The following is a 27,333-nucleotide window of genomic DNA, read 5'->3' as shown; positions in this document are numbered from 1 at the left end:
TGCAAATTAAATAGGGTAGTCTGGGAGAATGATGGATTCAAAGGCCTAAGATCTCTTTAATAAATTAAAAGTAGTCGGTATAGGGTGGTCTGGTTCAGTGGTAGTCAAAGGATAGAATTCCTACAAACCGATTTAAAAAAGGGAGAGGCGAGGACATGAAAAGATGTATAATAGAAAATATCTTCGGCAAATAAACCCATAGAGGCTTAATGTCATTAATACAAGGAGTTTTAGACAACAACGTGATACCATTTTATACCTACTCAACTGTTGAAAAAAAAAATTGACATTCCCAAGTATTACAGAGGATGTGGATTCACTGAATCTCTTACAGAACGGCGGTGGGAATGTAAAATGGCTTAACCACTTCCAATAACAGTTTGGCACTGTCATCTAAAATTAAACATATTCACTTTCATTCTAACAATATTTACGCCAAGGTACAATATAATCATGAACACACACAAATGTTCATAGTAGGCCTCTTCGCAAGGCCAAAAATGTGAACACAAACCAAATGTTCAACACAAGAGGAGATGAATAAACTGATGTATTTACACAATGGAATTACATACAGTTGTCAAAACAAACAAAAGCAATATATCTGTGGTACGAATAAATCTATGCAGTATAATAGCAAACAAAAATAAGTCTCCAATAAATTCAGCGAGACTTTTTTAGAAGTTAAAACAATACAAATATAAACATATTTTAGAAATACACATACATTAAACATAGCTATACAAACAGAAAAGAGGAAACAGTAACATGAAATTCAGGATGATGGCTACCCTCAAGTCAGGGATTAGGGGGGATAGACTGAGAGGAAGAGTTACATAGTTAAATAAAGGTTACTGTCAAGTTTTTGAGTTAGGTAATGGATTCAGAAGAGTGCTTAGTACACTTATTAAAAATGACAAAATGAGAATTCTATTTCTGATAATGGTGGAGTACATTTTATTGGACAAACTACTGCACAAATAGGAATACAAAACACTGGATAAAATATAAAAACAGTTCTGAAGAAACTGGAGAGTGAACAAAAGCTGGTAGAAACTGCAGGGAATTCAGCTATGGAGTAAAGGGAACCATAATGAGTGAGATTCATGTTTATACATCTTTTACCTGTGGGCACTCCCTGGCCATGGGATAGAGAGTAGCTAGGATCATGAAGGATATCAAAATCTTACTGGCTCCAAGGGAAGAAGGGGGTAAACTTCTTACACTATACACAAAGGTGTTTAATACTAATTCATGGTAGACTGTGATAAGTTAAGAATATACAGTGTAATCCATTAAGATTACAAAATAAAGACATGAGTAAAAAGCCAATTAGGTTAATGAAATGGAATACTACTAAAATCCTCAATCCAAAAGAAGGCAATAACAGAACAATGAGCAGATGGGAGAAAAAGAAATCAAATGGCAAGATGGTAGATATAAATTCAATCATATCAATAATTAGATTAAATATAAACAGAACGAACATTATTAAAAGCCAGAGATTGGGGTGGGGGAATGGGATAGACTGGTGATGGGCAGTAAGGAGGGCACGTATAGCATGGTGCACTGGGTGTTATATGCAACTAATGAATCATCGAACTTTACATCAGAAGCCATGGATGTACTGTATGGTGACTAACATAATATAATAAAAAAAAACATTAAAAAAAAAAGCCAGAGATTGTCCGACTGGCTTAAAAAAAAAAAAAAAGGACAGACCTAACTATATGCTATTAATAGAGATATACTTTAAATATAAAGAAATATAAAGTAAAAGGATGCAAAATGATATACCACATACATCATAAGCTTAAGAAAGCAGGAGTGGCTATATTAATATAAGAAAGATGGCTTTCAATTGAGAAGTATTACTAGAAAGAGAGAGATTTTGTAATGATGATCAATTCATCAGGAAGTCATAACAACTACAAATGTTTTTGCAGCTAATAACAGAGCTTCCAAGTATATAAGGCAAAACCCAACACAATTAAAGGAGAATTACATAAATTAAGTCATTTATATTTGATGTAATTCTTGATATGGTTAGATTTAAGTGCATGGTCCTGTCCTTTTTTTTGTTTTATTTTGCTCCACCTGTCATTTTCAACCCTCTTTCGGAATAGCAGAGGTAGGTACAAGGTACGAAAAAAATCCAGCAACAACACAGAAGATTCGAACAATACCATCAACCATCCTGACCTAATTTGATTTATATAAGAAAACACCCAAATGCAGCATATACACTCAAGTCCACATGTTATATTCATCAGGAAGTCCATGTATGCAAGGCAGCAAAGTAAGTCTCGATAAATTCCAAATGGACTTCAAAGGATACACAAAAGAATAAGAACAGCAAACTGAAGTGGTAAAGTACTAATACTGAAACAGAATTTCCATATTTATTAAAATTCTGACATGCCCATGGCTTGAGTTATTTTAGAGGCACCCTAATTTAATGAGCATCTGTGTTGATAAATCTATGTCAACTTTCATGGCTGGGTCAAAGTATTTTTAAAAATAGAAAGGCTAAATGGAAAGGCTTCAGAGAATCCTATGCTCTAAAAAGATTTTCCTATATCCCCAAAAACATTTCTGAGACGAAGATTCCCCTGGACATCCTTACATACTTAATACAATATTACTCCAAATATAGTGAGTGGAATGTTGCTCCACAATAAAAAAGACTGAACTACTGACACATGCAACACTATGCTGAGCAAAAGAAGCCAGACATAAATAATGAGGTACTATATGATTCCTTCTATACGAATCAAGAACAAGCAATCTATAGTGATAGAAAGTAGGAAAATAGTTACATGCAGGAAGTGGTAAATGATCCGGGGGACCTCCCGTTCAATATACTGATTGAGTAGTCGGTTACACAAGTTTATACATTTGTCAAAACTCATCAAACTGTACACTTAAGATGTGTGCATTTCACTGTATGTAAATTTCATCTCAAATTTTAAAAATTAAGGATGAAGATTGTTATTAATTAAAAATGAAATTGCATTTTTAAAATGAACTAAATTAATGGATTAGAAGTAGGAAATGCATGGACTTATAATGATGTCATAAATCAAGGATAATGCATAACCCCGTTACAGACTTGAGGTCCAAAATAAAAGACTCAGAATATCCAAGTCCCTTTGTTCTAATTCTTTGCTTACCCAGAAACCTCCTGATTATAATTTGGTCTTTTGGGTGCACAAAACCATTTAGAAAATTAAACCTTCAACATCCAATAATTCTCATACAATAGCAAATTCATTTCTGAATTCTAAATAGCTAATAATATACTTCTTTGAATAACTTGCTGAAGGAAAAAAGCACCAGAAAATACAACCACCACAACAAAGGAGTGGGGTTTGGGTTTAAGGTCATAGCTCAAACTTGAAAAAGCCCTATTTGTTGGGTAATTTAAACAGAGATCAGCTGTTTGCATGAGTCCCCAGTCTGGTGGTTTCCTATTCCAATGGCTCAATAAAAATAAGTTTAGAGAAGTCTTAAGAAAGCAATCTCCTGGGGATAACATTCATATATTATATATTATAGTAAAGGACAAAAAGAAAGACCCAATAGAAGCATGTTTTGGGTATATTTCAAGCTTGTTCAGGACCCATTTAGAGTAGATTTGAACGGGATAAAATATTAAGGAAAGTTCCAACAATGGGCGTGGTAACTAAAGAGTTGGCAGAAAACCACAATTTTTTGCTGGGTTGCTGACTGACTGATGTTTTAGGGCAGGCTAGCTGCCCAGTCTCTCGGTGAAGAAAGAAAAAAAAAGACTAAGAAAATTAGTAAGTTTGTTCTAAACTTGGGCAAAAATGACATTTGTCCTAGCTTTCTCAGCTCTCCTTAGCTAAAATGCTTAGGTTTGAAAGAGAACTTCTAATTTCATGCCCAGAGACAAAAGCAACCCACTGAGATGAAGACACTTAAAAGAAGAAATCCCTTTATTTGAGAGAATGTTTACAAACATTCCACTAGGCTGGTAGAGTGCCATATTATTATGTGGCCATTATGACAACAATGTATTTTCATATAAATTACTCACAGATTTCTCATCAATTTTCCCCCCAAGACGCTCAGTAGGGATGTGCATCAATTATACAATGATTCTCAATGTATGCAGCAATACAGTCTTAGCAAAGATAACATGTCTTTTTTTTTTAATTTTTTTTTTTTTATGTTAGTCACCATACAGTACATCCCTGGTTTTTGATGTAAGGTTCAATGATTCATTAGTTGCGTATAACACCCAGTGCACCATGCAATACGTGCCCTCCCCACCACCCATCACCAGTCTATCCCATTCCCCCACCCCCCTCCCCTCTGAAGCTTGTTTCTCAGAGTTTGTTTCTCAGAGTCCACAGTCTCTCATGCTTCATTCCCCCTTCTGATTACCCCCCCTTTCTTTATCCCTTTCTTCTCCTACTGATCTTCCTAGTTCGTATGTTCCATAGATGAGAGAAACCATATGATAATTGTCTTTCTCTGCTCAATTTATTTCACTTTTTTACTCAGCTATCAAAAAGAACGATTTCTCAACATTTGCTGCAACATGGACGGCATTGGAGGAGATAATGCTAAGTGAAAAAAGATAACATGTCTTTAAAAATGGAAAGACCAAGAGAGAGAAGTCAGGACTACCGGTGGTTCTCCAGGTGTGGTTCCTGGACCAGCAGCAGCATCACCTGGGAGCTAGTTAGCATGCAAATCCTTGGGCCCCACCCAACACTTACTGAATGAGAAACTCTAAGGGCAGGGCCCAGCAATCTGGGTTTTTACAAGCTGTCCAGGTGAACACGGGGCGCACTCAACCACTAAGCTAGAGCATAAGGCGCCATCTTTCCTTTCAGGACTAGCTCTACCCAAGACGGAGTTGGAAATGGTTAGCAAGCTGAACAAGGGTAGAACTCCTCTCCCCAGTCACTGCTTCTTTTGATCCCAAAATAACAGCTCTGAATAAGCAATTCAGGTTTCAACCCGAAAACTCCCTCCCTTTAAACTTCAACTGCTAAGTCATTATGTCCGCAACATTTTATGATTCTTATGCAATCCCCCTTGTTTTCCGGTTCTCTGCTATGTATCTGTCATCACCTACCTTCTCCTCTCTACTATATTCATTCAAATTCTTTTCGTCTCCCATCTGCTCCAACATCCCTAGAAAATTAACAGAATCACCTGAAAAGGCAACACGGTAAGACGTGGAGGTCAAGGTGCACGGGAAGTGTTGAAAACAGAAGAGACTGGGCTGTTGGCAGCAGGGGGGATATCTAATGTTACAAAGTACATTTTAAAAATCTGTCGAATTGTAAAGTAGGTGTAACATTGATGATATAACTGAAAGTTTGGACACTATTTGAATATATTAGGGAATTATTTTAATTTTTAAGTTACAATAGTTATTTTTTAAGAGTGCTTACCTTTTTTTTCAGAGGTTATTAGCAAACTATTCCCTGATAAAATGATACATCTGGAATTTGTTTTAAGATAATAAAGGGGAAGGGAGTAAGGATAAAGATAGAGACGAAATAAAATCAGCCATGACTTGATAATTGCTGAAGGTGGGGGTTAAGTATGTGGGGTAACATTATACTATTCTTCACACACTTTTATATATTTGAGATTTTCCATAATCAAATATTTAAACTTTTTCATCCGTATCTTTAGACAATAGGATTTTCAAACACCCTTAAACATGATATGCTTGTTGTCTTAAATATTTTGTTTTTCTATCATGACCTCAAGCACACTGAGGGCTCAGCAAATATTTATAAAGCAAATAAGAAAATACTTATTTTAACCACCTGCATAAACAAAAACACACGCTCAGAAAGGGCCTCTCATAGAGAACTTGTAAGGCAGAGCACAAAAGAGGAACTATTAATGACTGCACCCTAGTGAAAGTTACTTCTCTTGCTCACTGAAAAGCAGAGCCACAAAAGACGATGGGGCAAAGTTGGTAAGTAGTCAGATAAATGAAACAGCCAGGGAAAACAGGACAAGATAAAAGGAAATGAGTTTCTCAGCTCAAAGCTATTAATATTTAGGAATGATAACCTCAAGGGAATTGATAAAAATGTGCATACAATAAGCCAAGATCCTTGACTTCTTGAATCAAAGGATGCTGCCGCTATTTGAAAAACGGCTTGTATTAAATATCAGTAAATCTGAAGATCTTGTGAGAAAGTGAAAGACTGACCCATTTCTCCTTATCTACTATCATTAGCTCTTATGACTGCAAGAAGTAGTTATGAATTTGTCCAAGGTCACTCGAGAAGATTTGAGCCCCAAACCCATGTTGTTCTCCATAGGTATTTACCAAACAGCTAGTCAGCTCTGACTAAGATCACCAATCTTGACCCTTCTCATGAGCTTCTAACCCCAATTACATACTACCTCCAAGGCACCAGCCCTGCCTGTCATGCTCCACAACATACCCTTCCCTAAAAATGCACCTGCTCTCTTACCTCTGTGTGGTCACGAGAGCCGCTCCTGCCCTGCTCGGACCACCCTCAGATGCCCCGGGACACCTACTTTTTTAAAAAAAATAATTTTATTTAAATTCAACTAGTTAATATACAGTGTATAATTAGTTTTAGAGGTAGAACTTGGTGATTCATCCGTCGTATAGAACACCCAGTGCTCGTTCCATTAAGTGCCCTCCTTAATGTCTGTCACCCAGTTACCTCATCCCCCCACCTGGGACACTGACTTTCAAGACTCAGCTCAGGCATCCTTGCCACCAATGCCTTGTTGCCCCTCTCAGAGCACCCTGGGCATGAGTCCATGAGAGCCCCAATTTTGTAATCTTCATCTCCTTGACTAAGCTGTGGGCTCCATGAGACTACTTCTGACGTCTGCATCCTCAGTATCTCGTGTGGTAGACAGCATGCTCCCAGCATGGCGCTGTGTTTCAGTGCCCTCCAACAGGCACGCCTCTGTCAGAACAGTTCTAGCTCCTAGATTCCTATATATATTGTTTATATGTAGGATATATAAACATACTCTCCTATATGTTTCAGAGAATAGTGTGACCTTCCTCTTAGCTGCATATGTCAAAAACCTGTCCCCTCACCCTGACCTTTAATATAAATCTAGATGAAACTGATTGTTGCTATCACCTACAATCTTACAAAATGAATTTTCACTCTTCAAGACGCAGGTAAACCAAATCCACTGTGATGATGTTATTTATAAGAGTCTGCAAACTTAGTTTGGAGGAGTTCTAGGGGGTCTGAGCAGGTTTTAACGTCTGATTTTTTCATCTACTCTAACCCTAACCCCACCCATCTCTTCTTTTTAGCTCTTAAAAACCTGGGGACTTCTATGTCTCCTAGTTTCCTGCCAGGTCTACCAACGTAGCTTGAGCTGGTAAGAGGTCAGCAGTTCCAGGATCTTTAAGACCCAGACTGTTGCCTACAGAGACAGGGATGGGTCAAAGCTACTCAAAGCTCTAAAAGGGAGGGAAAGGACAAGTTGTCTATTATACGCACCCTCTAAAGGAGTGTTTGATAAACTGTGGGTCATGACCGCTACGATTAGAAGGTAGTGAAATAAACTTAGCAGATTGCAATCAACATTTACTTGAACAAAACAGAAAACATCAGAGTGTCTCACAAGAAGAGAAGGTTAAGTACTGTTTCGTGAAACTTTCGATTCAGTTATATATACACATATCTGCACGCAATAAATACTGATTGAAGGCCTACCACGTGCCAGGTACTGGAGAAAGAACAGTGAAAAAGACAAGGAAAAAAGAAAAATCTCTGCCTTTAGGTAGCTGACATTCCCGTGGTTTCAGTGTGGTGGGGAGGGAGGCAGGCATGCATATGTATTACATCTTGATGTAAGAAAGTATATCTTTTTAAAAAAGATTATTTTTTATTTATTTGAGAGAGAGAGAGAGCACAGCTGGGGAGGGGCAGAGGGAGAGGGAGAAGCGGACTCCCCGATGAGCAGGGAGCCCGATGCAGGCCTTGATCCCAAGACCTTGGTATGACCTGAGCTGAAGGCAGACGCTTAATGAACTGAGCCACCCAGGTGCCCCAGTAAAGTGTATTTTACACTGGGTCAAAACCATCTGAGAAAGACTGCTCTAAAGTAGTGTGATTTAAAATGTGGTCTGTGAACTGGTTCACTAACTGTTACTGGTCTATGAGTTAAGTAACCGAAGTTATTTAGAAAATTTTGTAGCTACTTGGTCTTATTATGATAGCCAATTATGTGATCATTTTGCTGGCCCGCCGAGTTTTTTTTTTTTTTTTAATTGGATTTTACAGAATCAATCCATGATGAATTGGAAAGAAGGGGGGGGAAAACCTGGTCCTTTACCAGGGGTGGCTGAGAAGCATGCTCGGGAGGACACAAGGAGCAGGCGCCTTGGGAGCGGAACACAGTCCTCTGATTGGAAACTGCAGCCGTGGATCACGGACAGAGAGCAGACAACACAGGGAGCAAGAGAACACTAACACCTGGGGAGTATGGTTCAGGGTCTCTCTGCACACATGTCCCATGAGGAAAATAATTAAATAGCAGGTGGAAAGCCGTTAGCACTGATGATGACATATGGCTAAATTGAGAAGTGCAACAAGAAACATTTTGGTTATATAAAATTCATATCAATGGCAGTCATACTTGAACTTATGTGTCTAACTACAACACAGCAGCAAAACACATACAATTTCTGATCCACTTTGCTTTAATTATAGCAATAAAGGCTATGCAGTTCATGCTAACATGTCATAGTTTGTCACTCATACAACATGGCCAAAAATGTACTGCATGTAAAAACGGAAGAATCCCGCCAGCATACCAAATTGATTGGGAAGAGTGGCAGAAATTGTGGCTTAGGGAACAGTTTTGTGGAGAAATAAGACTCTATAATAATTTAAAAAACTAAACTGTCTAGTGCATAATTTTGGTGGGTTTCTATTTCGATTAGGCGTTAGTTACAGTGTTGGCTGTTTAGTAAGTGGAATGTCTTGTTCATTAATAGCATACATGTTTCTGGCCATTGACAGCGGTACAGATATGTCCTCAGCTGTTGGAAAAAAAAATCAAAACCAGAGTCCTGAAATGACACAGCTGAAAGTACAAAATATATTCTTAATGTTGTTATTCACTATTAACATATTAACAAGACATACGGAAATGTTGTACAACTAATGAATGCCGAGCCAAGTATTAATAGGTAATACAATGCTTTGCAAACTACTTCTATTTCAGTTCTGAATTGACCAGCACTAATTGCCGCAGTGGGAGATGTCTTCAGGGAGCAGTAAAGAGAATCAGGAAAGCAAGACCGAAAATTATTTCCCAGCCCAAGAGCTGGGGAACGGCAGCCCATATGCCAGCTCTGACCCCTGCCTATTTTTGTCAATAAAGTTTCATTAGAGTCACACTCATTCATTTATGTATCATCTGTGCTGCTTTCTCATCCAGCAGCAGATCTGAGTAGCTGTAACTCACACAGCCAAACGTATTTCGTATCTGGCCCTTTGCAGAAAAAGTTTGCCAAGCCCTGCCCCAACCCATCCCATAGCCTCCTGAAAGTCCACAGAACCCTCTCCTATTTCCTCATTCACCCACTAATTGAACAATATTTAAATACCTATTAAATATCGGGCACAATTATAAGTGATGAGGATATATTAGCAGAGAGAAAGAAAAAAGAGTAGAAGAAAAGTTGTTCCTCTAATGGCAAGAAACCATAAACAAATAGTTTAAATACACAGCAGATGACATACAGGAAAAACAAAGCAAGGAAGAGAATTCAGTTAACATTAACTTCCTATGTACCAGGCACTGTTTTAAGTGCTCTTCATGTACTAATCTATCGAATCCTCTCCATAACCCTACTGACACAGTATCTATCCCCATTTTCTAAGTGATAAAACTGAGCCACAGAAAGGGCACCCAAGTTATACAGCTTAGAAAAAGGATTTGGAGCCAGACAGCCCGACTCCAGAGCCCATGCTCTTAATTACACACTGTGATGGCTCTTTCTGCAGAAAGGGAATGGCAGGGAGTCATAATTTTCATATGATAATCAGGGAAGCAGGGAAGACCCCAATGATAAAGTGATACTGGTCAAAGCCTGGTAAGAGGTGAGGGGGGAAAGTCACATGAATATATAGGAAGAGCTTCCATGAAGAAACCACCATCCAGTACAAAGGCCAAGAGGAAGGACAGCTTCATGTAGTCTGTATTTGAGAGAGGGAGGGAGGGAGGGGTGGGAGGGAGAGAATTTATGCAGAATAAAATGCACAGGTCTTAACTGTACAGTTTGATGAGTTCTGACAAATGCAAACACCTACGTAATACACCCCCAACAAGATAACAACACCCTTATCACCTTACGTATGTTTTGATGGAAAAGCTAGCACAATTTGATACAGTGTTTGGGGAAAAAGAAAGGACTCAAGCGCTGTGGCCTACTCCATAGAAGGATGGACTGGCCATTTACAGAGGTGTCTAACCTGCCCACTCCCAACCTTAAGCATGACAAGTACTTCCACTATCCACCAAAGGAAGGAAGCAAGAACTACAAAATCATCACCCACGGACAGTCATCACCTGCTGTCCTTTACACTAAAGCCTAATGAAACCCCTGGATCTTGTACATGACAGCTGTATGTCATGGTGGATTAACCAAGCAAAATCCATGACCATGGCATCAAATGCTCCCACAGCACATTTTTTTTTTTTTAAACCTCTACTACCAGGTACCATATGGAGCCACTGGTTATCTCTACTAGATGCTATACTTGGCAGGCAGGCTAATAGGTCCATGGAATGTTATCCCTACTCGACTGAGCTTTTTAAGAACTAAGGTCCCCCTCTTAATAATTTCTACCAAGCTTAGCTCAGGACACAGTGCTCAAGTAAAGATCTGATAAAGAAATGAATAACCATTTGTATCCATCAACACAAAATTACTCATGAGTCACCATGAAACATGCTGTAGCATACTGTACTGGGAAAGGTGGGTACATTAATGGACTTGTTGGCACTTTTGTGTCCTAGGTCATCAACCCAGATTTTGTTTTCACTTTAATAAAAGTTCTGGCAACTCATACCTCTCAAGAGAGAAAGAGCTTTACGTTGAAGGACTAGGGCAGGGCTACCAAATGACCAATACAATCAGGATTTTTCATATTTTACTATGTCAGCTAGAGCTACTGCTTCAAAATAGCATGGATAAATTCATACATTCATTCATACACATCTATGTTTATTCAAAGAATACTTATCACATTCCCACCACGTGCCAGGAACTGTTCCAGGCACTGAGGAGCTGTCATTCGCGTGAACACCCCAACTTCTGCCTTTGCTATCCAATAAGTCCACCTTACAGACCTGGTTAAGCGAGCCCACCTGCCAGAGACAGAGCCTTTTTCCCTAGCCAAGTACAGCATCTGTCTTATTTTCAAGTGGCAAGCCCAAACCTGATATTCTAATTGGTTGGGGTAACATGGTGCTTGCTTGAGCTTAAAAACAAGGCAAAGAAACATATACTTGGTTTTTACATTTTTGCTATTTATACCTGTGTACTGAATGTCTTTAAATTATCTTAATTTCAGGATGCCTCAAGTCCTGCCTTCTACTAGAAAGTAATATAGTATCAAAAATGTCTTTTTCTTTATGAAACTCCTGGCTTTGTCAATTCATCCGTAGCAAGTACGGCTAGAGAAAGCTGGGCTGGTTCTGCTTCCAATGCCTGCTATCTCGTCTTAACCGTGCTTGCACGTAGTGTTACTCGGCCACCCTTGGAGTCATCATTAGTTCCCTCCCTACCACATTCTTCATGATGGCTGTCGCTAAGAATCCCTACAAAATTCTCCCCTAATCTATTCCTATTGCTGCCTAATCTATTCCTATTGCTTAACCTCAGTAAATGTACCCTAATGTAAAGAGAATCCTGGGGAGCTCTCCTCTACCTTACTTGCATGCTCCTGCCGTCTGTCACAAGAAAATCTGCCACCTTGGGGCGTCTGGGTGGCTCAGTCACTTAGGCATTTGCCTTCAACTCAGGTCATGATCCCAGAGTCCTGGGATTGAGTCCCCTGTTGGCCTCCCATATCAGTGTGGAGTCTGCTTCACCCTCTGCCCCTTCCCCTGCTCATGCTCTCTCTCTCTCTCAAATCAATAAATAAAATCTTTAAAAAAAGAAAACTGATCTCATCCCAGCCTTTTAAACAACTACTCCCTCAATCTCTTCCATTCACCTATTCACTTGTGTTCAACCAATAAAATGTCAAAAATCTTCTGGACCTAAAAATCCGAACCAAAACCAACAAGCAAGAAATTCCCAAATCCTTCTCTTTACCCCTCACAAGTTACAGACCTAGATCTGTCTCTTTATCATGACACCCTTGAAACGAATGGTCCCCGCCTACTGCTTTACCCTCTCCCCACTCCAGTTTGGCTGCCATCTACTCACCTCCCAATTTTTAAAAAATCCCCCAGGCAACAAAAGCAAAATTAAACCAGAGGGACTACATCAAACGAAAAAGCTTCCACAAAGAAAAGGTAACCTACTGAATAGGAGAAAATATTCGCAAATCATGTATCTGATAAAAGGTTAATATCCAAAATATATAAAGTCATACAGTTGAATAGTAAAAAGTCTGATTTTAAAAATGGGCAGAAATTTTTCCAGAGAAGACATACAGATGGCCAACAGGTACATGAAAAGCAGCTCAACATCCCTGATCATCAGGGAAATGCAAATCAAAACCACAAAGAAATACCACCTTACACATGTCAGAATGGCTAGAGTCAAAAAGACAAGAAATAACAAATTCTGGTGAGAATGTGGAGAAAAAATGAACCCCAATGTACCTTTGCTATGAATGTAAATTAGTGCTGCCACTATGGAAAACAGCATGGAGGTTCCTCAAAAAATGAAAAACAGAACTACCATATGATCCAGCCATCCCACTTCTGTGTATTTATCCAAAGCAACTGAAAACATTAACTCAAAAAGACACATACACGCCTATGTTCACTGCAGCATTATTTGCAATGGCCAAGACAGGGAAACCACCTGAGTGTCCATTAATAGGTTGATGAATAAAGAAAGTATGATATATATATATCTTGAGGGCATCATGCTAAGTGGAATAAGTCAGACAGAAAGACAAATATCATATGATCTCACTTCTATGTGGAATCCAAAAAAACAAACCCAAGCTCATAGATACAGAGAACAGATTGGTAGTTGCCAGAGGCAAGGAGTTGAGGGATGGGTGAAATGGATCAAAAGGTACAAACCTCCAGTTACAAAATAATTAAGTCGTGGAAATGTAATGGCTAGCATGGTTACTATAGTTAATAATACTATATTGCATACTGGAAAGTTGCTAAGAGAAGATAATTTCACAATACATACAAATATTGAATTATGATGGTGCACACCTGAAACTAATATAATGTTGTGGTCAATTACACCCCAATAAAAAAAAAAGGCTGAAAAACAAAAAAATGGTTCTGAAAACAAAGATGGGAAAACCACCTTTTATTAGAGTCTAAGAGAAATTACATAGAACATGGATGCAATGCTACTAAACTGAGGGGGAATAAAAACCCAACCCGGTGGTCTAATAATACTGTATTTCATGAAGTAAAAGAATTTTACTGCTGCCAGAGATGACAGAAGTCCCATGTCCTCCCTTAATTTCTACCACGAGGGCAAAGGCCTGCCATCTTTTCAGTGTAAAGCAGCAGATCTTTTGAATTTGCACAGTCTAGAAAATGATTCGCGAAGATGTGTGTGACATGCCTTGTGCATGGGCCTCGTGCATTTTAAGGATTCAATAAATAGTGCATATGTAACTAGGATTTCCGCCCCTGCCAGGTATCCACTGAGAACCTCCTGTGTATGCCCCTTCTGCTGACCTGATCTTTACAAAGAGCTTAGCACCCTTCACTGGTTCCATCAATATTTTCTCATGACAGACCCCCACCTCCCAAAAAACTCCTACCCTACACATTATGCCTAAAAACCATGGGGATAAGAGTATAAAAAAGGGAAAGAAGAATGAAAAGGAGAGAGGAAGGAGGAAAATAGGGAAGGAAAAGGAGAATGGAGAGCAGAAAATAACTTTTATTAAATGCTGGCCCAACTGTGACAACTGGAGCATTAGCGGCCGAGGACTCTGACAGTGAGAAGAGAGAGCAGCTCGCTAACAGCTAAAGCAGAACCATTAACGTGCCCCCGGACTCTCATTTGTACATGCATGTCATGGGTCAGGGGCTTCCTGAGTTCTTCTTAACTTGCTGCAGGCTCCAATGTGTAGGCAAGAAGCTAAAGGAGGTTAGGAAGTCTTCCTATAGTGACAAGAGGGAAATAGAAGCCAGAGATAAATCTCTGCAAAAACATCATCCCAGGGAATAGAAAGAGAAATGAAACCTCAGCAGCCACTTGAAATGTTTTAGACGCTGTGTGGAGTGAGGTCTGAGTCCTAGAGCTATAACAAAGGCTGCAAAGAAGACGGGGTAGTGATTTACCCAAAGGAAGGAGCTGGGAGTTAGTTTCATTGCCCTGTTCCCTAAAAAGATAGGAGGTCAGAGGGAGGTATAACTACTCCAGGACAGTCCACAAGCCAAGGTGCAAAACTAGCCCGAGGACTGCTGTCAAGGGCCAGAGAGCTACTGCCTGATACTACAGATCTCTAGGTGAAATATTTAAAACACCCTCGTCCCTGGAGAGAGTACTTTAGTCAACTGGGGAACTGGAATTCATGTGGGATGCCCTAGGCTTGTCTTCTTCAAAGAGGTCAAATGCCAGATCCGTCAGGTTACCAGGCGGATGCTGGAAAGTTTGGGCTCCTCTCTGGAGTTTCTTGGGAGTCTCTGGGATTTCCTCCAACAGGAAGCAGGGCATGGCAATCAGGAAGCATCCAATTTTAGCCACAAAGGGGTTCTGGTTCTTGGCAGTGGAACGATCCAAATCTAGGACTGCCTCTCAAGGTACATGGCTGCCTCTGGAGAGACGAGGTCCTAGGCCTTCCTTTGCTTGGGTACATCAGCTCCAGGCTCCATGAAGGAAAAGAAACCATCAGAGACAAACTTCTAGAATAGAAATCAACGTTTTAAAGATGGCTGATATATTTATTGCTTCTTGGTTTAGTTAAACATGTGGCCCATGGCATGGGGGTTGGGTAGCAAGTGGCAGAAAAACCTGTTTCAGCCAAGAAACCCATCCCTTATAAGGATGGCAGAAAAAAATGACTCTCTTAAATCTTTTTTTTTTTTTTTTACCACTAAGAGGTCGGGTGGAGGAAAGATGCATACATGTGTTCCAATTCCACATGAGAATTCCCCAAGAGGAGTCTTTCCTAAAGACACTTGGCAAAAGCAGAGTGGCAATCCCTAAGCTGACCAAGGACCTTCACCTGTGAGAAACTCCCAGTTTAGAAGTTATTCACCCTGAGGGGAGCACAGGAAGGAAAAAGGGAGCATTGGCCATGTAAAGAAGGAACAGGGAACTAACCTTTTATCTCAGGGAATTATATACATTAATATTTAGAAAAATTTTTGTAATTTTCTACTTCACCTTGGGGCACCTGGGTGGCTCCGTTGGTAAAGCACCCGACTCTTGATTTAGGCTCTGGTCATTATTTCAGAGTCGTGAGATCGAGTCCCAAGCCCCTGTGTTGGGCTCAGTGGGGCTTCTGTTGGAGATTCTCTCCCCCTCTCCCTCTGCTGCCCCAGCTCCCCCACCCCTGTGCTTGCTCTTTCTCTCTCTCTCTCTCTCTCAAATAAATAAATCAATCTTTAAAATAAGTAATTTTCTACTTCATCTTAATAGTAGAGATTGCTAGAGCCTTTCATATAAAGTCAGAAAGAACCCTGACCTTGGTGGCTTCCACACTGCTACAGGCTTATCGAAGTATGGATACCAGTGATTCCATGCAGTATCCAACCAGCCCCAAACTCTGTTTCCTGCAGGATATGTAGTTTTACTAACGGACAGCTGGTATTTTAGAATAGGCTTGCAGGGAGACAAAATCTACCTCATTTAGTAGAAAGGGAAGACAAGTTCCCATCTGTCCTGGTCTCTTAGGCCAGGAGAAATGAAGTATGGGTTATGACTCAATGCCCAGAAGCCTACGAAGGTACACAACAGTCACACTAACAAGACACGCTTGGGAACAGGGAATGGGGAAAACTTAAAAATACAGATGGGGTAAACAAGCACGAAAGGGGCAGCGTGTCTGAGGAGACAGAAGCCTGGCAGACACCTTCATCTTCCAGAAACTGGGAAAGGCCTAGAGGAGAAAAGGAAGACATCCTTCAGCGCAAAACCTCCACTGAAGGAATTACTGGATTGTATCACAACAACTTGCCAGAAAATTCAGCTGCAAGCTCTCAGAATAAACAGTCAGTCCAAAGCATTGGAGAGCTGTGAGTGTCAAAACCACTCAGCCAAACCAGGCTTATGCGGGAAATGAAGGATATGCAGATGATATAATTAAAACAGGCATCAAGCAAAAACACTACACAGTAACGTGTTCTATCTCAGATCCTCAGAACTTGGGATGGGTTGGACATTTCATAGGTCACGGACTCTGGTGGAAAGGGAGCGGTGGAAGGCCCCTTGCTAAAGATGCTGCTGTCATACTGGCTTTCCTTTCCCTAACACTTGGATCCCAGGACTCATGAAATGAACAGCAGGGAGAGTACTGTGAACGGCAGAACCAGCACCACCCACACTAAGGCACTCTTCCGGGCTGGAAAAAGAGAAGTTAAAATTCAGCTGATTCACAGATTTCTTCTGGTGATTTATAGAAGATTCCACAGTAAGTGCAGCTAGATTTCTGAGGCTAATTTATATGGAGGCTCAACTATAGGTGGTGTGATGGGTTGAAATGTGTCTCCCCCAAAACTCCTATGCTGAAGTCCTAACCCCCAGGACCACAGAACGTGACCTTATTTGGAGACAGGGTCTTTACAGAAATGATCAAGTTAAAATGGGATCATTAGAGTGTGTCCTATTCCAATATGACTAGCATCCCAATAAAAAAAGGGATATTTGAACACACAGGCATGCAGGGACAGAAGATGCTATGAAAACATAAGAAGACGGCTGTCTACCAGCCAAGGAGAGAAGCTTGGGACCGCCCCTTCCCTCACAGCCCCTCAGGAGGCTCCAACTTTGCCAATGCTTGATTTTGGATTTTCAGCCTCCGGAACTGTGAGAGAATAGATTTCTGTTGTAAGCTACCTCGTTTGTGGTACCTTTTTTGGCAGCCCTAGCAAAAGATAGGCCTGAGGCCTGACAAGAACCCCTGGGCTATGGCAGCAGCAGACTGGCCAACTGCCAGGGGTGAGATGACCCAGGATCACAAAGGCTCAGGGCATCCCATGAGGTGGAGTTTAGACTGCAACTGGCCCGGAAAATCCAGCTGCAGCTCTACCTTGAAGAATGAGTTTTCTAGGCAACAATGTGCTGGCCACGTTTTATTTTCAGTGACAACAGCCATCAACTGCCTTTACGACCCAGTAGCGAACGTGATAAGCTAATTTGATTAGATACAGCATATTTGCAAATTCAATATCATAACAAACATTTACAGAGCAATTATTTGCTCCCAGATTCAAATTCTATCCCTACCGAGCGACCTGGCAATGACCTCTCTGAGAGAGAGCCCATCAAAGTTTGAAATGACAAGGTACTGAATACATGTGGTTGTTTTTCATACTTTCCTTTATGGCCCGCCCCCGTCCCAATAATACTTAGGAACTTCCATAATTCTGAAAGGCGAAGAAAAAAAGAAAAAAAAATTCAATACTGAGTGAAAGAAAGAAAGAAAGAAAGAAAGAAAGAAAGAAAGAAAGAAAAAGAAAACTGCCCTCAAATCAAAGGCAAAATTATCATAATGATATTTATCCAGTGTTTGTTCAGAGACAGAATTAATGCTAGGATCTGGCAGAGGACGGGCGGCTATCTAGCATGTGCATCAAAGCGATCTAGGATTGATGAACCGTTTTGTACCAACAATGAAACTGCTTAATAAAATGTTCAATTTAAATGTTTATAAGATGACTCATGCCTAGCAAGAACTAGGTCTCCTCCCATTTCTTCTCCTGCCAGGTCTCAAATACTTCAAGTCATTTTCGCAAGAGCAAACATGCCATATGAAAGAATGTTGTGCTTCTCCGGCTAGCAGATAGAGACATTCTGGATTGTAAATCACTCCTGCTCTTCAGCTATGAGACACAGCTATGAGCAAGCAGCACAGACGGAGCCACGCCGGCTTGGGAAGACACATACATGTTATCCTAGTCATGCAAAGAACAATTCCTATAGCTTTCATGGTAAAAGCCTTGTCACATTTGCAATCATGACTAAATCACCAGGCTTTCAGGGGTTTCCAGAAGTTGTCCAGGATTCTGCTTCTAAATAGGACAAAGAGACCTATTTTAATTTGGAGGCAAACCAACTGACATCTTGAGTCAGGGTCACCATTCTGGCTGTGCAGGTTGTGATCTGCACAGGGTGCCCTGCCCTGGTGAGTGGAGGCTGAAATCTGGTCTGTTCTGGACCAGAGACTGTATCCGCCTGCAGGGCAACCATTTTCTAATTGCACAAAACCTTCTTCTCTGCAGATACCCTTGGGATACAGGTCCACAGTCACCTCAGCAAAGGGCAATGCTTTTAAACATGTTTAGTTCAGGACGTGAAATAGTCCGTAGGACTGGAGTTTACAGAACAAGAAGGGCATGACTCAAAATGAGGCTGGAGATGTTGACAGGGGCCATTTTGAGAATTTAAAGATTATCCTAAATACAGAGAAATATCATTGAAGGGTCTTAACACAGGGGTGACCTGATGTGGTTAGTGTTTCTAGAAAGTTTTCTCTGGCTCCCATGTAGACAATGAATCAGAAGGGAGTAAGAGAGGATGTGGAAAGTACAGGAGAGAGTTGGTTGACAAAGTGATGGCAATGGGATGGACAAACTAGGAGATGGAATCACCAGGACTTTGTGAATGACTGGATGCAGGGTTGAAAGTGAGAGAGAGAAGGAATGATGTCCAGGATGATTCCCAGACTAGGCCATGAAAAACTGGACAGAAGATGATGCTGTTAGTAAAGAACGCTGGAGAAGAAGCAAGTTTGAGGGATTCAGCTCATGAGCTCAGTGTTAAGAGTCAAGACTTCCATAAAACAGTGGGTTATTCTGTCTCCTAGTAAACACTGGTACTAAAGCATGATATACCATACTTTTTTTTTTTTAATAAAATCTGAGAAACACAATTTTAGTCAGAGTTTTAGAAGTACTCTGGCCATACTCAGAATATGACTATGGTTCTTAAATTATTCTCCATGACTACATTCCTGTCCCTACCTTTAGAGTATTTCTAGTTGGACCAGTTGCTCTGAGAATAAATAAATCTCAGAAGACAGGGGAGAAAAGATAGCTTACCTGGTAGGAGTTCTAGGTCACAAAACACCGTGACTACCATCCTGTCCTCCATCTCGCCCCCACAATGTGTTCCAATCCTCATCTATGGGTTTTTGATAGATTAAGTTACCAAATTCATTAAGAGCCTTGAGTCTCACAGCATGGTCCCCAGAGGAAGCAGCATGAACAGAACTCGGGAACCTGTTAGAAATTAAAATTCTCGGGCCCCACCCCAGACCCACTAATTCAGAAATTCTGAGGGTGGGACTCAGGACTCAGCGCTTTAACAAGTCCTCCAGGTGATTCTAATGCACACCCAAGTTTAGGAACCATGGACAACCATCAATTACATTTCCTTCACAACTGCTTCTTAATGCCCATAATCCTTTTCTCCTGTGAAAATTTCCTTGGAACTCTAAAACAGTCTGTCTCTACGTAAAGCTCCTCCCCCAGGTGACGTCATTCCTCATTTGACTGCCATGCTATCTCCCTCAAGGTGTCTGGACACCCAGTTTCATCTCCTCCAATCTGAAAACCTGCCCATATCTTTGAGTCAATTGTCAGTGGCCTTGCCCTCCTGCTCTGAGTTCCTTCACTTCATACCGGCTACACCGATTGGAATACTGCCTCGTGTTGCAAGCCATAGCACGTCCCCAACAGGGATCTGCCTTTTATTTGAATTCATCAGTAACTAATATACAGAGAAAACCTAATAAAAGTCTAAGCAGTTGTTCTAAATCAGTGTGTCTCAAGGTGGCGTCCACTGGAAGTACACGGGAAGAGTACAGATACCGAGGCCCCATTTCTAGTCTCTTATACAGAACTTTTTGGGCCCAGAGCTATGCATCTTCAATGCATACTGAAGTTCGCTCAGTCCTGCTGTAGATGAACTGCTATTCTGAGAACTACAGACTTAAATTAACTGCTTCTTGAGCACAGGACACCGAACTGAATTGGAACAAAAGCAGAAGGGCTTACTTGGTTCCTGACCCTGTGGTTCACTTCCTAAATGTATTCTGCAGACTGTAAAGTTTTAAAGCAACAACATCACACTTTGTGCTTTATATATACTATCAGTATGTCTTCCCCAGCCTACACTTACAGAATTTGCTTTTCAGACTTAATGAGTTTTATCTTTTTCTTTTTGGCGCAGATAGCAGAGCTTTACACAGCCATTTAGAAGATATCCTTTTCACCTATTTCTCTGAGACTTACTCAAGATACTGCATACCATCTTTCTGATTTCCCTAAATTCTCAAACTTGTGAATGTTTACATTAGCTTCAACAAAATTTAAACGGGGAGTTTTAGGTGCAAAAAGAAAACACGAATATAGCTGCCAAATAGCAAATGAAATTATTTATAACTACTGACACACTGTCACACAGCCAAAAATATTTCCTGGCTTTAGTTATGAAATTAAACTTGCTCCCCCACAACTCACTGCCCCACAACCTCCTCCTGTCAAGTGGGTACATGAGCTCCACCCCAACCCCCACACACCCTAAAAATGCCTGCAGACAGATCTACGTCAAAGTAGTTACTACAAAGCACGTTATATAATAGAAGCAGAAAGGAGTCCAGAGACAAGCGGTTTTTAATACCACTGCAAGAGAAGGAGCTATGGAACAGAAGGGAAAACAAGCTCTTTCCTAGAATTAGCATCGGGTCTTTCTCAAAACAATCTGTGCTCATCTTTATTTTGTCAAACACATGCAAATCTGTTTTTAAAAACTGCAGCACTGTCTAATTAAACTTTCACTCTTTCTAAACTTTGTAATGGAAAAACTGGCACATACACACACGGCTGAAATCTATGAAAGTCCTTGCCTTGGGTGATTCTAATTTTTTTTTAATTTTTTTTTTAAGACTTTATTTATTCGACAGAGATAGAGACAGCCAGCGAGAGAGGGAACACAAGCAGGGGGAGTGGGAGAGGAAGAAAGGCTCATAGTGGAGGAGCCCGATGTGGGGCTCGATCCCATAACGCCGGGATCACGCCCTGAGCCGAAGGCAGGCGCCTAACCGCTATGCCACCCAGGCGCCCCTTGGGTGGTTCTAATGTACACTCTTCCAGTTTTATTTTTTAAAAATTGCCAAATTCTATTTCTGAGACTCATTTTAAGAGAATAATTTTAATAGATGCTCATGAAAGGAACACGTATTGGCTCATTCTGCCTAACGGGAAAATGTCTGTGTTTTTAATCGAGGTATAATTTATATATAGCAAAAGTCACCCTTTTTCGGTACACAATTTGAGGATTTTTGATAAATGTACACAGTTGTGTAACCACCATCAAAACAGTGTTGAACTGTGTTGCCCATTAGAGTTGCCACATGTGGCTACTGAGCCCTTGAAGTGTGGCTAATCCAAAAATCAGAGGTACTGTAAGTATAAAATACACAACGGACATCAAAGACTTGGTCAAAAAAAAAAAGAAGGCAAAAGATCTTATTAATATATGGTGAAATTATAATATTTTACATATAGTGGGTTAAATATTAATATAGTAAAATTAATTTTACCTGTTTCTTTTTCCTTTTTTGATGTGCCTATTAGGAAATTAAAAGTTACTGGCTTGCATTTGTAGCTCAAACTACATTTTTATTGGACCATGAGTTACAGATTATTTCTAGCCCCCAAAGAGCTCCCTCTCCGCCCTTTGCAGCAGATATCATTTCTCCACCCCCAGCTCCTGGCAACCACTGATGTGATTTCTAACCCTGAAGTTTTTCTTTTGGTCGTCTCCAAAACGTATTTCCTCTTTTTGTCTTCTATCTTCTAATTTTCCATAATCATCTTGTGTTGTTCTAAAAATAACTTAACTTTTTTAGCTTTAAAAGATCTGGAAATGGGGGCGCCTGGGTGGCGCAGTCGTTAAGTGTCTGCCTTTGGCTCAGGGCGTGATCCCAGCGTTCTGGGATGGAGCCTCACATCAGGCTTCTCCGCTAGGAGCCTGCTTCTTCCTCTCCCACTCTCCGCTTGTGTTCCCTCTCTCGCTGGCTGTCTCTCTCTGTCAAATAAACAAATAAAATCTTTAAAAAAAAAAAAAAAAAAAAAAAATCTGGAAATGCCCTGCCTGATCATTTCCTATAGTTTTCATTAACCAATGTCATTTTCACCAGTTCCAATGCTGGTAGGCCCACCACAAGTGCATTCTGGGTAACAAACTGTCTTCCAAAGGAGGCATGCACAAGTGGTTCATAATTGAATGGAGACCATTGTGCAAACATACAACAGCTCTATTCAAAGATGCTGTGGGAGATCTGAGCCAGAGGTGGGGAAACTACTGTACCTTAATTTTATTTAGCTTCAGGGAAGTGGAGAGAAAGCTTTATCTGTGCTAAGGAAAAGCTGGACAGACAGGTAAAAAGCCTTTACAGGTAGGAGGGAGAGCAAGGACAGGAAGCTTTGGCCCCCGGGGCAATGTCTGCCAGTAGGAGCTCTGTGATGACTGATGATAACAGCCAGAGAGAGGCAGCAAGACATGCAAGCTGCATCCCCCCCCAAGCCCCCACCCTAGGCTCACCTATTCCCAGTCTGCTTTTCTTCTAATTCCCTTCTAATTAAAGTGAAGTTAATCATTATTTAAAATAGGTATTCACGTTTTCTGCTTCTATTCACATTCACTCTTTACTCATTCTCCAGATACTACATACCATCTTCCAGATTTCTCAGAATTTAAGGAAAACAGCGCAGGCCACCTCCTATTCATATTTTCTCCTATTGGGTTAGTTTGGGAGCTGCATGCTAGTCTTTCTACCTCTGAACTCTTGGGGTCCTTCTGGATTATCAACCTCGAGCACATCTCCCTAGATTTCTATACCTCATTCCCACCCCCTCCCTTTGCAACACCCCAGAGAACTGGAACAAAATCTTTGCATTTCAAGCATTTTATTGCTTTTAAAGAACCGTAGTAAACCGCCAACTAGGCTCTGTAGTTTGTTTCCCCTGAGAGACCTAAAAGCACCTGCAGAGTGGAGTCTACACTACATCCTCCCCATCCTCCACCCCTAAGATTTTCTTGTGGAAAACCCTCTCCACCAAGAGGACCATCTACCCAATTCAGAATAATGGCAGAACAAGAACTAAATGTCCAGATTGGTCGGTATTCATTTCACCAGACCTCTGCTTAGCCCCAGAAGGATCCCTTCCAGGCATTTCCAACCCAACTGGAGAATGTACTAGAAATGGAAAAGTCTCCGGTGCGGTTTCCAAGTGAGACACTGAGAAAGGATAACTCTGGTTCCTTATGACTGGTTTCCAAGTGAGACACTGAGAAAGGATAACTCTGGTTCCTTATGACTGCCAGAATCGGAGCGGGGGGGCTCACAGACCAGGCACCAAGCTGGTGGCTATAGAAATTGCCTGACAACCACATGGATCCACCTTTCTCTTGTGGAGACTTCAGCCCAGGTGAAGGAGACGGTCAGATAATCCTACAAACACAAGTATAATTATTAAATGCACACACGATTCTGATACACAATCAGAGTTGGAAACAAGTCTATGTTCAAAATTTTTTTTAAAGATTTTATTTATTTATTTAAGAGAGAGAGCACACGCGAGCAGTGAGGGAGGGACAGAGGGGAAGGGAGAGGGACAAGCACAGTCCTCCCTGAGTGTGGAGCCAGACTCGGGGCCCAGTCTCCACGATCCTGGGATTATGACCTGAGCCAAAACCAAGAGCTGGACGCTTAACCAACTGTGTCACCCAGGCACCCCTACGTTTGAAATTTTAAAATTAAATAAAACATTTTCTCTGGAGAAGCAGTGCCAATGAAAGAAGAAGTAGTTTCAATTTCCTTAACTATGGAATAAAAATAAACCATTTACCATGCATTCCATATATACAATCTCTAATCATTACCAAAACTCTACAAGAAAAGCATTATTACCTCTATTTTGTAGATGAAGCAGAACCACGTTAAAAATGGATTTGCTGTTGCTAGAAGTGACCTGGAATTTGATAGGCACTCAATAGGTAGGCACATGGTCGTTAAATTAATAAAAACTGGAGGGGTGCCTGGGTGGCACAGCAGTTAAGCGTCTACCTTCGGCTCAGGGCGTGATCCCGGCGTTATGGGATCGAGCCCCACATCAGGCTCCTCCGCTATGAGCCTGCTTCTTCCTCTCCCACTCCCTCTGCTTGTGTTCCCTCTCTCGCTGGCTGTCTCTATCTCTGTCGAATGAATGAATGAATGAATGAATGAATGAATGAATAAATAAATAAAATAAATAAATAAATAAAACTGGAAAAGTACAGGAAGTATTTTAACAGAGAGCTAGGAGAAGACTATGGATTCCCCGCATTTGGTGTTGTGTAAGGCATTACCAATCTTGGTCTAAAGTAGGTGGAAGCCTTGACATTAGGAAATAAAACAAGAAAGCTATATGCCTGTTTGGCAACTGTATAAATAATTTGCATTTACTTCTCCCTTAAATAAAGAAGCAACCGTCTCAATTATGCTAAAGTCTGCCCACAGGCCCCTGGGGAATTAAAGCCAGCCCAAAATGAGGTGAATATCAGCAATGCCACTGGGAAAGGGCTGTGGTAAGGACTGAATGAGACAGAACATACGTACACAGGCTGTTACAGTGCCTGCTATTTTTCAAAATACTTCAACCTAGCCACTTGTGACACAAAGGGGATTATTATTTTTAACCTATATTCTGGGGCAGTTAGCATTTGAATGACTAATCAAAAGCTCACGTAGGGGCACCTGCGTGGCTCAGTCGGTTAAGCATCCAACTCTTGATTTTGGCTCAGGCCATGAACTCAAGGTCTTGAGATCTCGAGCCCCATGTCGGGCTCTGCACTGGGTGTGGAGCCTGCTTAAGATTCTTTCTCCCTCTGCTCCTCCCCCCACCTCTCCAACTCTCTCTCTATCCCTTTCTTGAAAAAAAGAAGAAGAAAAAAAAAACCTCATGTAAACAGAAAACCGAGTCAATTATCCGCTGAACACCAGAGCTGCTTGTTTAGTGTAATGGTTGCCACAAATGATTTTTCATCAGTCAAGTGGTGTTCATGGTGGGCTGTAAGTACTGCACAGACACAGTCTGTTCATGCTGAAGTGGGAACAAAAATCTATCCAACCCAGTTGTCTAAACCTTTCAAAATGGTGCCCTTAGCTGAAGATTACCACCAAACCTGTTTCTAGATGCTTTGGGGGAAACACTGTCACCTGATCCTGAAAAGAAAGCCAAATCCGGAGGCTAGACTATTGTCCCATCTGCCTCTAATGAAACTTTTTATTCAGAGGGCTGCCCAAATACACCAAAGGACACAGCAAAAAGACCTCCTAGGGCAGCTCAGTCCAACGGAACTTCAATGCAATGCTGGGAATGTGTTGTCTGCCCTGGGATAAGCTAGCCACTAGGTACAGGCGATCACGGAGCACTTGAAATTTGGCTAGTGTGACTGAAGACCAAATTGTTCATTTAATTCTAATTGCCGCATGTGGCTAGTAGCTTCTCTGTTGGCTGGCACAGTTCTTGTGCCTGCTTGCTATTACATGCTTGTACACAGGAGACCGATAGCGCTCAGCCACGGCCACTGTCCACTAGCTGCATCAGCCCACGAGGGAGAAGCAGCTGAGGCTAGTTCTCAGCAGCCTCCTCCAGGGGGCCTCTGGACTCTGAAGGCAGATCTGGGTAAGAAGTTAAGACTGGGATAAAAATACACAAGTCAGGCAGTTGTCATGGGAATTAAACGACCAAGCATGTGAAAGCCCCTAGCAGAGTATGTAGCATTGGTAAAGGCTTAACAACATCTAACTTTGCTGTACACCAAAACACCATTCTCCTTTAATCAGTACATGAGCTTTGATAAGGTTTTGTCTGTCCGGGAATAAACCTATAACTAGAGCACAGGAAATTGTACAGTGTCCTCTCCCCACCCCCAAAAATAAACAGTACATATTTCAGCTAAGAATTCAGTTTGGAAGAAGGATGCCCTTGTCACAATAATTCTTATAAAACAAAACAAGCTACAGGAATAAGGGGACTTCCTGTTTTCTAAAGAAAATCTCTTGTAGTCTATTTACACTGGGTTTTTTTCTCCCCTTTCAAACTTGTGTGTGTGTGTGTGGTAAAATACGCGTCACATAAAACTTACCATCTCAATCATTTTTTGGTGTACAGTTCAGTAGTATTAAAATTAAATTCAATTTACATTGGTTTTTGTCTCCAAAATTTAAACAATATATTAACATGTAAAGATGATATTAAAACATGTCTAAGGTAAATAAACGTCAAATTCAGGAGAGTGATCATAGGAGAAATGGGGTAGAAGGGAAAATGGAGGAGTATGAAGGGTCTTAAATTTATCTAAAATGTTTTGTTTCTTTAAAAAAAAAAAAAAATTCGGGGCACCTGGGTGGTTCAGTCGATTAACCATCTGTCTTCAGCTCAGGTCATGATACCAGGGTCCTTGGATCGAGTCTCACATCAGGGACTCCCTACGCAGCGGGGAGCTTGCTTCTCCCTTTGCCTCTGCCTGCAGCTCCCCCGGCTTGTGCTCTCTCGCTCTCAAATAAATAAAATCTTAAAATAAATTTAAAAATTAAAAAAAATTAAACATGGCAAAATGTTCAGACTTGACCGAACTGAGTTGTAAGTATATAGGTGTTTCTTACATTATTTACTATATTTTTATGTATTCTTTTAAAAATGCTTATTTTGACCATATTTTAGACTTAGAAGTTGCAAACACAGTATCCATACATCCCCCTGCCCACTCCCTCTAATACCAACAACTTGTGGAACCAGGACAATGATCAGACCAGGAAATTAGCTTTGATATAATACTATTATAAAACTATTAACTAAAATAAAGAACATATTGAAACCACTCTTTTTCCATCAATATCCTTTTCCTATTCTAGGATCCTACCCAGAATCCCTCAG

General features: G+C 40.8%; 1 protein-coding gene across 5 annotated transcripts in view; it reads right to left on the bottom strand.

Annotated features, from left to right (window-relative positions):
- Nucleotides 1–27,333, bottom strand: part of PPFIBP1 (PPFIA binding protein 1) — a 193,313-nt gene that overhangs the window by 57,860 nt on the left and 108,120 nt on the right. Inside the window, exon 1 of one of the 5 annotated variants that reach the window (XM_034645937.1) lies at nt 5,300–5,318. The exons of the other annotated variants lie outside the window; for them this stretch is intronic. The gene's annotated coding sequence lies outside the window, so the exon portion shown is untranslated. Of the gene's footprint in view, nt 1–5,299; nt 5,319–27,333 lie in introns of those variants that run through there. 5 annotated transcript variants of the gene reach the window in all.

Source organism: Ailuropoda melanoleuca, chromosome 16 (genome assembly GCF_002007445.2).
Source record: "Ailuropoda melanoleuca isolate Jingjing chromosome 16, ASM200744v2, whole genome shotgun sequence".
Lineage (NCBI taxonomy): Eukaryota > Metazoa > Chordata > Mammalia > Carnivora > Ursidae > Ailuropoda > Ailuropoda melanoleuca.
This window is presented reverse-complemented; position numbering and strand designations above follow the sequence as displayed.